Source organism: Fukomys damarensis, unplaced genomic scaffold (genome assembly GCF_012274545.1).
Source record: "Fukomys damarensis isolate Sample0158 unplaced genomic scaffold, DMR_v1.0_HiC HiC_scaffold_15, whole genome shotgun sequence".
Lineage (NCBI taxonomy): Eukaryota > Metazoa > Chordata > Mammalia > Rodentia > Bathyergidae > Fukomys > Fukomys damarensis.
In genome coordinates, this window is record NW_022900927.1 from 34,163,142 (window position 1) to 34,172,196 (window position 9,055).

Below are 9,055 nucleotides of genomic sequence, written 5' to 3' on the forward strand. Positions count from 1 at the left end.
ACTCTCTGTGTACCTCTGTTGTGCTCACCATACTTTATTGTCATGTGTTTATGAGTTATTCTCACCAGTCTGAGTGAGAGCCCAATCAGAGGAGCTCTGCCTCTTCTATCTTTGTATGTCAGGACCTGGCTCAGTGCCTACCATCATAGAAGGCTTATATAAACATTTGCTAAAAGAAGGGGTGCTGTGCAGGGCCCTCTGATGGAATTGAGGATGGACAAAGAGTCACTTCCTACTCTCAAGAAACATATAATGTAACAGACCAGAGAAGATCTGGCCAGAAGGATAATACAAAAATGTAGGTAGGCAGGCATGGTGGCGCTTGCCTGTAATTCTGGTACTCGTGAGTTCAAGGCTAGCCTGGGCTACATAGTGTGTTCAGGGCCAGCCTGAACTACATAGCAAGATCCCTTTCTCAAAAAACTTAAAAAAAAAAAAAAAAAAAAAAAAAAAAAAAAAAAAAAAAAAAAAAAACCAAAGAAGAAGAGATAACCTGCTGTCAGAAGTCACTCATGTGCAGTCTTATTTCCGTCCTCAAAGGCAGGACTCTTGATGCATATTCTGCATGTCTCACTGTCTTATCTTTTATGTTCACGTGTCCTGCCTGAATTAGACAAAGTTGATTTATTCATCCATGTTCTCTTCTTCATTTTCCTAAGTCACAAGCTCTGGGTGTTATTATATTAAATTATAGTTAATTATAAGGACAGAGCTTTGTTGTCTTTATCTTAGCGCCCATGGCAGAAAGGCAGCCAAATAACAGGTTCTCAAAAAAAGTGTTTAAGTGGAATTTTAAGATGGGAGCCTGAATAAAGAGAACATTGGGTTCCCAGCCTCCCGGATGCTGGATATCAAACCTGGGACCTCACAAATGCTAGATAAGCAATTCATTCTGCCCAAACATTGGACTTTTTAATGTGCTTCCTCAGATTTACCTTGCTGGATCCTAAGTTGCTTGCTAATGGGAGAGCTCAGTGCTGTGGTCCCCAGTGTAAGGACCAGCTCTTCACACCCACACAGTAAGAGCTGCAGCAGAACCAGTTCTCAAGCCAGCTCAAACCTGACCTAATCATAGGCCCTTTCACCTTCCAAACTCCAGGACTGTGCCTCAGGCTGTGACTTCCCCAGTGACTGCCTCCTAGGGTTTTGGATTGCAGCACCCTGAAAGTGTGAAGGAATTATCACCCTTTGGGGTCTACTTTGACCAAAGAAAGATAGAAGGTACAGGAGCCAGCGCATTAACCTGTCCCTCTTCCTTCTTCATGGACCACTGTGTCCACCATGACTCCACACAGTCTGACCAAGCAGCCACTGTGTGTTCTTGTAAGGCTGTAGTCAACTTCCCAATGTGTGCATCACCTGGTTTTAGATTTTTCTCCATTCCTAATTGATTTCCTTTGAACTCACCCTCACTGCCCTGGAATTGTAATCCCCCTTCCAATAAAACATTAGTACATCTTGCCTCAACCTTTGTTTTTGAGGCTAGGAGAAAGTTATGCAGCTATTTTTCAGAATCAATTTGTTTTGTTTTGTTTTGTTTTTTTAATTGTGTATTTGTGATGCTATTTCAGTTCAGATTCTCTTTCAAACAAAGGCATCCAGGAATGCCAAAATAGCAAAAGACCTTTTTTTTTTTTTTTTTTTTTTAGCAAAAGACTTTTAAATTTTTATTTGTTTAAGTAGACCATTATCTACAAGGAGCATTTTTTAATAATCAGTCTGAGTGAGATGTGGTGGTGTGCACCTGTATTCCCCAGCTACTCAGGAGGCTGAGGTAGGAGGATCTTTGAGCCTAGGAGCTTGAGACTAGCCTAGGCAACATAATGAGACCCACATCTCAAAAAGGAAAGAAGAAAATCAGTCTGTCCTTTTTAAAAAACATTCTTAAAGGAAATGAAGTCTTAAGGGTAGCCAACTCACTCTTAGGATAAGCAAAGATTTGTCTTTAATATTAAACATTGAGTTGTCAGTTTGAGCTTGATAATGATTTGAACTGGTAGCATTTCTCAATTCATCAAGCCTGTGTTGACAAGTTTTCTGAAAGAGTTGTAAGAATAATTCAAAGACATAATTAACCTTTGCTTGATGTTTGGTTATCTCAGTGCTATCTAATATCAATAAAAGTTACAGCAAATAATGAGTGTCTGAGTTATTTTCTTTCCACAGAAGTTGAATGCTATATTCCTTTTAAGCATTATTTTGTTTATCGCAGACATCTTCACACAGTTGGTTTTGTTTTTTATTGAGTACATGTAGGAGTTATATATATAAGTAATAGAAAAATCCTCAAAGCTGAGGGAATGAGGCTCGAATAACAGTGGCAACATAATCATTTTATGGATACCTCTGCCTGTAGGGGGTCTGGGATCATTAGCCAAAATAAATGAAAAACATACTTTATAATAAAGATATTAACATACATAATCTCATCTGGCACAAGAAACAAAGTCTGAAGCTTTTAACATACTACATAATCACCCAGAACAGAAATATATAAACAAAATGAAAAAGAAAATAAGGAATATTGAGACTGCTCTGGGAAAAAGCCATAGAATTATACACCTTGAGTGGAACCCAGTAAGCAAAAACAAGATACAATCAACCTGGCAAAGATAGTAATTTCAGTTTTAAATTACTCAACTATATAGATATAGATATAGATATAGATATAGATATAATTTTTTTTTTTTAACTGGGGATCGAACTCAGGTCCTATTGCTTGCAAAGGAAGGTGTCAGAACCACTGAACTGAAGCCCTACTTGGAGAAAAAAAAACCTTCAACTGAGTAGAACTCCCCTAACCGAGCCTGGGAATGAGAGCACAAGTGCTGAAATATGTACCCGCTGAACGCAGTCACCTCTCGGCTGTCCCACGAATGATGACAGTACAGTGGGACCAGAGTCAGGCAGTGGAGATCTATCTGTTAAATGCTAATTGTGGGGATTGAAAAGAAGACTGTTGCCTAAAGACCATTGTCTAAGTTCCTGCAACTATGCCCCTGATCAAACTGGAAGTTGCCTGCTTCGACTGTGACCTGCATTCTAATGAATTTATCCTCTTACCAGATCCTCGGGAGAAGAAACGATAATAACAAGTAGGAGAGACTAGGTGGGGGTGGGATAGGATGGTACAAGGGAGAACTTTAAGGAAGCAGTGGCTAATGACCAAACTTTACCTTAAGAACAACAATACAAGGAAAAATTCTTTGATTTACTAAAGAGAGCTACCGATTGATTTGAGCCAAGGTCTTATTATGTAGTTCAGGTTGTTCTTGAACTCAGTAGGTACCTCAGACTGGCCTTGAACTCACCATGATCCTCCTGCCTCAGCTTCCCAAGTGCTGACACAATAAGGCATGAACCACCAAGCCCAACAAATGTTCTTCAAAAGAGCAGGTTCCTATTCCATTATGATCAGCTTCTGGCCATAATGAAATACAAAGATTTGTAATTAACCTTGAACAGCTACAAAAATGGACAAATTATGATATAATTGTTATCAGATTCTGGGCAACATGCAGCATGGTAAAGAAGATGACCCTGCTGGGTGTGGTGATCAAATTACATGCACATTATATGCACGCCTATAATCCTGGCACTTGGGAGGCTGAAGCAGGAGGATTGCTGTGAGTTCAAGGCCAGCCTGAACTACATAGTGAGACCCTGTCTCAAAAAAAAAAAAAGGAAGAAGAAGTTGGCCCTAAGACCACTCAGGCTTCCTGCCTGGACAAATGCCTGGCCAAGGGAAAGGGAAGAAATCTAGATGCTGAATTATTGATTTTAGACTTCTAGCCTGGAACTACGAGAGAATAAATTAGTGTTGTCTTAAGCCACCCAGTTAGCGACATACTGTTACAGTAAAACTAGGAAACTAATAGAAGCATTGTAATAGGAGAATTTACCTCCGAATTACTCTTTTCAAGCTTTATTCTCATTGGAAGGACTCAATTGTAGACTCTACACTGAGGGGAAATCCTAGTTTCTGAGAAACAGGCTCCTCGTGGTTTGTTCTGTTGTCATATTTTTTTTTGCCATGTGAAACATACCCTCTTACTCTAGCAACACTTGGTTGGAGCCAAAAATCCCCCAGGAATGAGGCAGTAGAAGAACTCCAAAAAGAGACTGGTGTCAATCTGCCTAATGGGGACACTGTATTGGACAGTAGCAAATCAACTGAACTGGGAGATATAAATGCCAAATAACAAAAGGATAAACAGTATCCTAATCCACACTGTCTTTATTTCATTTCTCTATAAGCCCCTAGACATCCTTGTCTGAAAGCTCTGATACCATGAAGTTTCCCAGCTAAGGAAATGAGGACACCCTTGCAACCCATGAATCCCAGTAATGAACCCCCACTATCAGGAATTACCTGGCGTGCTTCCTGAGTCAGCCTGCCTTAGTCAACTGGGGCTAGCATAGCAAAATGCCATGGGATGGGTGGCTTGAACAACAGAAATGTTTCTCGCAATTCTGGAGCCCTGGAAATCCAAGATCATCATCCAGCTAATTTCTACTGAGGGATCTTTTTGGCTTGCAGGCGGCCATCTTCTGTGTCTTCATGTAGCCTTTTTTTGGCATGAGGAAGTGGGAAGGGAGAGAGTTCTCTCTCTTTTTAGAAAGCCTTTAATCCTACTGGTTTAGGATCCCAACCTTACAATTTAATCTTAATTCCCTTCTAAATGCCTATCTCCAAATACAATACTGGGACTATACATTTAACATATGAATTTGATATGTTTGAAGGGGTCAGTGAAGACACAATTCAGTCCATAGCAATCTGTGAAGGAAGCTTGGAATGTTGGCACACACACCTATAATCCAGCTACTCAGGAGGCTGAGGCAAGAGGATCACAAATTTGAGGCCAAGGTGGGTAACTGTCTCAAAATAAAAAGGGCTTAAACTGTAGTTTACTCATGGAGCACTTTGTTAGCATGCATTAGGCCCTGGGTTTGTATGACAAACAAAATCACAACAATAAGCTCTTAAAGGATCTAACAAACATAGACTAGGTCAAAGGTACTCACATATGTGTAGAATAACCACAGAAATTTAATATGTATTTTGAAGGATAAGGATGAAGCAAATAAAATCTACCTTAAATTTTGTCCTTCTCTGCACCCAAGGTGGTGTCCTGTGAAACCCCAGTCCTGTGATGTCTCTTTTCCAAAATGTCTGCTGGGGAGCTTAGCATATGGGATTGGCCCAGCTCTGCTAAAAGACAAAATGTATTTGCAGTGTGCGCGCAGGGTCAGTTTTATTTTCTCCCCTTAACGTCTTGCTAGAATCTCACCAAATAGTCAGCTCATTCATAATGGAAGGGTCATACTGAAAGATAATCTCAGAGAATTTTTATCACCTCACAAAGACTCAAAGTGCTTCCAGTTACATAAACAAGGATGTATAGATTCATACTGCCTGAGCCGGGTATGGTGGCCCATGCTTGTAACTGCAGCATTTGGAAAGCTGAGACAGGAGGATCACTTCGAGTTTGAGGCCAGCCTGAGCTACCTAGCAAGACCCTACCTGAACCCCTCCCCCGAAAAAAGTCCTCTTCATATTGCCCTTTACCAGGTGCTGTGGTAAGAGATTTTTAATGTATTATTTCCCTTCACCCTTACAACAACCTCAGGAGGCAAGTTGCTAAATCTTCATTTAACAGGCCAGAAAATTGAGGTAAGTAGAGGTTTAAGTAACTTGCCCAAATCATGCAGCTAAACAGTGCTAATTATGGGACTTGCCTCATATAGCAGAGCTTCAAAGTCCATGCCCTTAACTAGCACACTTAGCTGTCACATTAATAAGCCATAGCAGCAGCTATTAGAAACTGCTAGTATTGTAGGTGCAGGAGATGAGAAAGGAGTGTATCAAACAATTACAAAATGTCAGTGAGCCAGGTATGGTGGCATGTACCTATAATCCTAGCACTTGGAAGGCTGAGCCAGGAGGATCGCCATGAATTTTATGCTAGCCTGGGCTACATAGTGAGTTTGAGGCCAGCCTGAACAAATAGTGAGACCCTGTCTCAAAATAATAATAGATATAATGATGAATATTATTATAATGTAAACAAGCAGCTACCATACAAAATGTGAAAAGTGCTATTATAAAGAGTATGTGCAAAGAGTTATGGGATCAGAAAGTTATTAGAGGAAATGCACTCTTTTGGATGAACCACCTCTTAGCCTATTAGTTTCTACAGGCTCTGGTGGCCACGTAGTAACTGACAGTCCCAGAAGGCAGTATAACTTGCCCCGGAGTAAGCTTACTTCCGTGCATGGCACTACACGTTAGCTTTATCTGTCTGCACAGTGGGACAGGCTATTTGGAGTAGGTGGAAAGAGAAGCATGGTCTTTCTTGTCTGTCATATTCTGCCTGTCCTGAGCAAAGATCTAGTCACTCTGAAGTTTTGTCCCCAGGGCAAAAAGGGAAGAAGACAGCGCTCCTTCCATCGCCCTAACTAATCAAGTGCCCCTGTGTGCTCCAACAAGAGGTTCTTATTCGGATGAATAGATGTGTAGAGAGGCAAAAGGCCAGGACTTATGGGCTCAAGAATGTGTAAGATTTATTGGAGCTGCTGGTTAGAACACTGCTGTTTTCGTGAACTGGACCAAAAGCTCTCACTCCGAGCTTTCGCCAATAAAATAAATAGCCTCAGGTGTCCATCGACCTAAGAGGACCTGCTTGTAGTTGATATAATTGCCAAACCACTCGCTGGGAGCCTGACAGATGAGTCCTCTAGCTTTCAATCCAGGGTGAGAACATATACCAAAAAAGACACTCATGCTTTTTTGAAGAGAGATACAACCTTTTATGAATTTAAGAAACATTTATCAAGTGCCCATTATGTGAAGGCACTATTCCTCGAGATATCATTGAGCAAAACAAAGATTCATGCCTTCGGGAGCATTCTACTCAAGTATCGGGATGATAGGTGATAGAAGAAAATAATGTAGTACATGCTAAGAGATGATGAGTTACAGGAAAAAAAGCATGATAAACAGGATTTGGAGGAGACTAGATGCAATTTTACAGAGAATTGTCAACATAGGATTTACTGAGGTGATATTCAAGCAAGACTTAAAGATGTTGAGAGGATTGGACAGGTGAACATCTGGGAAAAGGTATACCAGACAAAGGAACAGCCAGGCAGGGGTAAGCCTGGCATGTTTGAAGAAGGTGACTTGGGCAGAGATAGGCAGGGTTAGAAAGAACGCAGTCGTGTGGGCTTCTAGGCCATGATTCGTACAGTGTGAGACATTTACTCTGAATGAGGTGGGATACTATTAAAAGCTTTTGTTTTGTTTTGTTTTAAGGTCTGAGTCTCTAAATTGCCCAAGCTGGGCTTGAACATAGGATCCTCCTAGCTCAGCCTCCCAGAGCACCGGGACACAGGCATATGGCACCACAGCTGGCTCACTGTTAGAATTTTGAACAGAGGAGTGAGTTGGCCTTATGACAGCAAATGTGGAAATAGGAAAACCAAGCGTATAATTACTGCAAGTGGGACGAGTTGTTAGGCACAAGTCTGGAGGCCATGGGAGAGGTCTAGATTGAAAATATACACGTGGGAGCTATTGGCCACCAAAGGCTGGACAGCATGACCATGGAAGTGGCTGTAAATAGAGAAGAGGAGCAAGGCCTGTGCCTTTGAGCATTCAACAGCAAGGGTTAGGAAAAGAGCGGAAAACGGCAAAGCAGACCAAGGTGCGGTGATCAGCGCAGTAGGAGGAAAACCTAAATGTTAAATTCTGGAAACCAAGTGAATTTTACTAATAAAAATGTTGGAGTGAGGGAGAAAAGTCCAGATTAGAACAGATTTATAAGAGACTAGGTACAATTATTATATATAAATTATACCTCCACAAAGGTAATTTAAAGATCCGAAGGTGGAAGCCAAGCATGTGGTGCAGGCCTGTAACTTTCCAGGCCAGGCTGGGCTACGTAGTGAGTTCCAGGCCAGCCTGAACCACGTAACAAGACCTTGTCTCAAAAAGAGACCGCCACACAGGAAAAAAAAAAAAAGAACAAAGCCCAGAAGTGGAAAGGGAGCTCTGAAGTAGGATAAGCAGAACCTGGAAATGAAATAAATGTTATCCATCAATGTCAGAATGGATAAAGGGAATTATAATATATGCATTTGATAGAATTCTGTAAACTAAGCAGATGTTGGTAAACTACAATCTGAGGGTCAAATTGGGCATAGGGCCTATTTAAAGAAAGTTTTACTGGGACATAGTCTGGGTCATTTGCTTAATTATTAGAATCTGGGTGCTTTTGTGAACTACAGCAGCAGAGGTGAGTGGTTGTGACAGACTTTGGGGCCCACAAAGCCTAAAGTATTTGCTATGAGATCTTTACACAATTTGCTAATCCTTGGACGAAAGCATTGAGAATGAATGAACCATTGCTATTTACAACAAAACATCAAGGGCCAGGAATTTTGCTCAGTGGTGCCACTGCCTGCCTTGGAAGCACAGGGAGCCCATACCAAAAATAAAACAAACAAAAAACAACAAAACAGATCACTTATATAAATCTAATGGTGAGAGGATAAAGCTAGGTGCAACACAGTTCACACTGTACAAGTCCATTTCTATAAAGTCCAAAAACAAAAATGAGTTTATGGTGCTGTAATTTAAAATAGTGTTTCCCTTGGGGTTAATGGCTGAGTGAGGTCAGGAGATGAGCTCCTGGGATGCTGATAAGACTGGGTTTCTTGATCCAGGTGCTGGTTAGCAGGAATTTTCATTTTGTGAAAGTTGGCTGAGCTCTTAGAATTTTGTGTACATTTCTAAATGTCTAAATGTTTACTAAAAATTAAAAATGGTAAGAGTAGAGCCGGGGATTTAGTTCAGTGGTTCCCCCACCTGCCTCACGAGCTCAAGGACCCGAGTGCAATCCCCAGTACCAGAAAAAGCAAAAAGGTAAGGGAGAAACTAGCAACCAGCATTTAAAGAAGAATTTAGGGACTGGGAATTTAGCTCAGTGGTTCTGCCCCTTGCTTTGCAGGCAGAGGGTCCTGAGTTCAATCCCACATACCAAAAAAAAAA

General features: G+C 41.1%; 1 protein-coding gene across 1 annotated transcript in view; it reads left to right on the forward strand.

Moving 5' to 3' along the window:
- Yeats4 (YEATS domain containing 4) overlaps window positions 1-9,055 on the forward strand; it is a 59,682-nt gene that overhangs the window by 48,019 nt on the left and 2,608 nt on the right. Inside the window, exon 7 of the transcript XR_784291.3 lies at window positions 4,747-4,870. The gene's annotated coding sequence lies outside the window, so the exon portion shown is untranslated. The remainder of the gene's footprint in view (window positions 1-4,746; window positions 4,871-9,055) is intronic.